The sequence below is a fragment of the Mus caroli genome, unplaced genomic scaffold, assembly GCF_978045245.1.
Source record: "Mus caroli unplaced genomic scaffold, Mus_caroli_1 scaffold_18, whole genome shotgun sequence".
Classification (NCBI taxonomy): domain Eukaryota; kingdom Metazoa; phylum Chordata; class Mammalia; order Rodentia; family Muridae; genus Mus; species Mus caroli.
This window is the reverse complement of record NW_028227273.1, coordinates 1,519,934-1,524,998: the sequence shown is the minus strand read 5'-3', so window position 1 is coordinate 1,524,998 and position 5,065 is coordinate 1,519,934. Positions and strand designations below refer to the sequence as shown.

Here is a 5,065-nt window from a genome sequence, read left to right as displayed (position 1 = left end):
AACACAAAACAAACTTAGTGACATTTTTGTAGACTTTTTTTTTGTTTCATTTTGCTTTGTTTTGATGATCTTTTTTGTCTTATTGTTATTTTTATTTTATTTTTTATTTTTTTGGTTTTGCTCTTTGTGTTTTGTTTTTGAAAGAGAAAGAGAACCCAAAATTATAAAGTTTTGTGTGTAGGGAGGATATCTGGGAGGAGTTGGGGGAGAGGAAACATGATCAAAATACACTGCATAAAAATATTTTGCTGGTGCTGTTTCCCTTCGCAGAGCTCAGTATAGTCTTTACCAGCAACCAGGTCCCCAGCTTGCACTGAGTTCAAACCAAAGGTCATGAATTCCAGCTGCCAAGTGACCTGTGTGGCCTGGGTCCACTGCAGTGTGGCCAAAGAGACACCAGACAAGGTAGAGTTAAGTAAAGAGGAAGTGAAATGTTTCATTGCTGAAGCAAAAGAAAGATTACAAGAAGGCGGTGGTAGTGAGGAAGAGGAGGCAGGCAGTCCTTCAGAAGATGGCATGCAGAGTGCCCAGACCCAGGCATGGCATAGGGAGCCCCTGGAGGATGGGGATTGACAAGATGATTATATGCTAGATGATGATGAGCTGGCAGAGTATAACTTAGATAATTTTGTCGAAGGGGACAAGCCAGATACTGAGACCATTGGTGAATCTCTGTTGGGTCTTATGGCCTATGGTAGTAATGATCAGGATCCATATGTCACCCTGGAAGGTATGGAACAATATGAGCATGAAGATTTCTAGATTAAGCCGACTAACAACCTTATTGTTTGTGGCCATGCTGAACAAAAGCAGTGCAATTTAGAGGTACACATTTACAATGAAGAAGAGTTTTTCTATGTCCACCTGACATACTCCTGTGTGCATACCCTCTGAGTGTGGAATAACTGAATATTGATCCTAGCCAGATATGTCTACTAGAAATTACATTGCTGTGGGAAACATGACCCCTGTTGCTGAGGTGTGGGACCTGGATATTGTGGACTCTACAGAGCCAGTCTTCACAATGGGAAGCAAGCTTTCTTTAAAAAGGAAGAAAGGGAAGAATAGTTCCTCAGCAGAAGAACTTACTGATGCTGTCCTTGATCTTTCCTGGAATAAGACAGTCAGAAATGTGCTAGCAAGTGCATCAGCAGATAGCATTGTAATTCTCTGGGATCTGTCTGTGGGGAAGTCAGCAACCAGGCTTACTGAACATACAGACAAGGTTCAGACTCTGCACTTTCATCCATTTGAAGCACAGACACTGATTTCTGGATCCTATGACAAATCGGTGGCTCTGTATGACTGCAGAGATCCTAGCCAGAATAACCGCCTATGGAGGTTCAGTGGGCAGATTGAGAGAGTGACCTGGAATCACTTCTTACCATGTCATTTCTTGGCTGGTACAGATGATAGCTTTGTATATAATCTGGATGCATGTTCAGATAACCCATTTTTTACACTTAATGCACACAATGATGAAATCTCTGGTCTTGATCTGAGCAGTCAGATCAAAGGCTGCCTTGTAACTGCTTCAGCAGACAAATTTGTGAAGATCTGAGGCATCTTAGGAGATAGGACAAGTCTCATTCATTCTAGAGACATGAAAATGAGAGTTCTCTTTTGTTATTCATGCTGTCCTGACTTGCCATTTGTTTATGACTTTGGAGGACAGAAAGAAGGGCTTCAGGTTTGGGACATAAGCACTGTCTCTTCAGTAAGCAAGCACTTGGAAGTCGGGAGAGACTGGTTATTGACAGCAGGAAAGGTTTATCTGTTAGTGGTCCCTGTGGGAGCAGGAGCCCACAGACACCAATGGAGTCCTGACAAAGGTCACAGCCTAAAATTGCTCATGTGTACCTACAACCATAGATGGAAGCAAAATCCAGTTCCTGTTGCCATTCCTCTCTGCAGCTTTGGTGGCAGTCCACAACCTTTTGACTGCCTTCAACCGGATACTGTACAGAGTTCTTGCATTTCTTGAAAATATTTTTTTTAAATAAAAAAAAAGAAAGAAGAACATTTTGCTAAAAAGATAATTTAAAATTCTTTAGTTTTTTTTCTCTTCAGGACTGAGTTTGTTTCTTTATATTAATGTAGCTTTTAGGTGTCTTTCTTCTTTGTCTTATAAGGTCCCACTCTTGCACAGGCTTTTAATAAGTGACAATTCACCCAGAAGGTTTCTTTCCAATTCCTAGACCTAATGCATGACCAAGGAGAAGGATTGGAGTGGGAGCTAGAAAGAGTTATTTGGTGTGTCTAGGAAGAGGTGTTATTGGGACTGGGCTTTACAGTTTGAGATATGTGGTTAGCAAGAATAGAGTGTGAGGATGGGGAACTGTGAGGTTGAGGCATTAGTGTGAGGGCTGGGAATGTGTATTAGTTAGTCATATTCTTTCTTAGATTACATGAATCCCTGAGCTTGATCCTAACATCTGCATACCTGTAATCCCAGTGCTTGGGGGGTAGAGGTAGAAGGATCAGAAATTCCAAGTCATTCTCAGCTACCTGGCCCTTTTGAGGCCAAACAGTCTAAAAAAGACCCTGTTATAAAAATAGAGGCAAAACAAACAAAACAAAAACAAAAGAAGTGAAAATAAACCATAGGCATAATTTTTTTCTCACCTACTTAATAAGGTTTCAACTTCCCCTCTAGACCACCACCTACCAGAGGTAGTGGAAAGGAAAGGTTATTAGGATAAGGTGGAAATGGACCTTTTTAGAAATAGTTGTTTGGGGAAGATTCCAATCTTCCTTGTTCTCAGTCTAATCCACCAGCAAACATCAAACGTGAATCAGCAACAGCCGACAAATCCACTCAGCAGACACTATACAAGAATCAGCAACTGCAGTTGAAGAAGAGAAAGAAATGCAAGACTTGCCAACCTGCAACCTGTGTCTCAGGAAGTGGCAAGAAGCCACAGGAACCTCGTGGGAAATTTTTTTGGTGAGTTTTCTCTACAATGTCACCACAAGTGAACCTCAACAATGCAATGTAAGGCAAACCAATAGATGCATGCTGTCAGCAAAGAATAGCTAGGTGGAGCAACGTGAACCAATGCTCAAGCTCCCACTGTGAGGTCATAGTTATACTCCTTCTAAATATCACTTATCATTCCATGTGTCTTGCTATAGCAAAGCATCTTTTTACCTGTGTGCCCAGCAAAACATCATTTACCATAACTGATTTTCCAAAGAAACCAGAAGTTTCTACTGCAACACACAAGGAAGAGAAAACATGGAGGCATAAAAGTATATATCTTATACAGGAAAATTCTTGCTTAAAAAGACTGAAAATATATTTTGATAATTTGTGTGTAGCCTGAAATTTTATACTAAAATACTTCTTTGTTAAAATAATACATTTAAAGTGTGTCTAGTAGAACAAGGATCCCTTAATCACAACTTTAGTTTTGACTTATATATGAGTGGTAAATGAATTTAAAGACATTAATTGTTTCAGTTTAAAAATAAGTGGGAGTGAGGATATCACCTTGTGAATCAATGCCTCAGAGTATAAATAAGGAATGGTGGGTGATGGCACAAAATAATTTTTACTAAGAATTATGGCTAATGAAAAATATTTTATTTTAGCCATTTCTTAATTCTTCATGTATCAAGTAAAAGGTCGAGGCTAAGAAATTAATTTTAGATCCTAATGATTTCTTCAAAGTATCAACTTAACACAAGGATTCTCTTACAATATAGCATTAGCAAGCCAAAGTCATCCAAATTCTACATTCAGCATTTCTTTGCTGTCTTCTATAGCATCATATATTTCTCTCTTTGCCTCTAATGTTCTCCTGTTAGTGAAATGAAATGTATGAGTAGACACACTTCCCTTATAGATTACAGACATACCAATCAGAATACTTATGGATAACTTGTTACATCCCTTTGCTAAGTTTGAGAAGAGATGACAATATCTTCCTCTGACCTGCTGTTTGATAATAGTATATCCTAAAGAAATACATGGAAAATACAAGCCATCACATTCATTGATTCTGTCTTGTCTTTGCAGATTCCAGTTGAGGAAATGGATATCAAAGGTGTTGACAAATGCTGGTCAATTGGCTTGATGTTCTGAGATTCTCAAGGGAGGTTCTATCACATGATAATAAGGGGTATTTCCTAGCCCCTCAATCTCACAACTGATAATATGTACTGTCTCACACTATATTAAAGTCTCAATTTGTCAAATATTTGGAAGTAGTCTTAGACACCATTGGGTCCCAACATGGGACATATTTAGTGAGAAGGAAAGAAGTTTAGAGTGTAGACTGGGGAATAAATTTAGGATAAGGAACAATGACTAGAAATCAAAAATTTTATTTTTTTATATTTTCATTTTTTGGTGGTATAAGTCACTCTTAGCATGAAGCACAGCTGTCCTCAGAAGGGTTAAATTTGAAAAGTAAAAAAGAGCAAGGAGCCGGGCGTGGTGGTGCACGCCTTTAATCCCAGCACTCGGGAGGCAGAGGCAGGCGGATTTCTGAGTTCGAGGCCAGCCTGGTCTACAAAGTGAGTTCCAGGACAGCCAGGGCTATACAGAGAAACCCTGTCTCGAAAAACCAAAAAAAAAAAAAAAAAAAAAAAAAAAAAAGAGCAAGGAGATCTAAAGGTGGGGGAAGCCTAAGGAAACATATCACAGATAGCAAACGAAAATTTTTAATTTAGAGTATAGCCTTTAAAGTGTCAGGATGAGCTAAGGTCATATTCTAATACGAACTGCTCCAAGGATGGCTCAGGGCAAAGGGAATCACTGGAATGTACAAAGTCTTCAGCAATATTTATCTTTACTATTAATTTACTTACTACTTAAACACATGAATTCTTAGCCCTTTATTTCCAAAGAGATGATTTTGTTTAGTGGGGTTTGCTCAATATATATTTCTCTCCCAATGCTGTCACTGGCTATAAACCCAATCTATTATTTCATCAAAATTGTTAGCATCAGAGCACAGTACTTTTTCAGGAATAATTTTTGACTTAACATTAAATACAAAACAAAATCAATAGTTCAGGTGGTATATACAGGAACTTGTTGGCAAGCAGATTCAATTCT

The 5,065-nt window shown here is 38.7% G+C and overlaps 1 pseudogene; it reads left to right on the top strand.

Annotated features, from left to right (window-relative positions):
- The first annotated feature begins 333 nt into the window (after positions 1-333).
- On the top strand, positions 334-1,827 carry LOC110284143 (periodic tryptophan protein 1 homolog pseudogene; annotated as a pseudogene).
- The last annotated feature ends 3,238 nt before the right edge of the window (positions 1,828-5,065 follow it).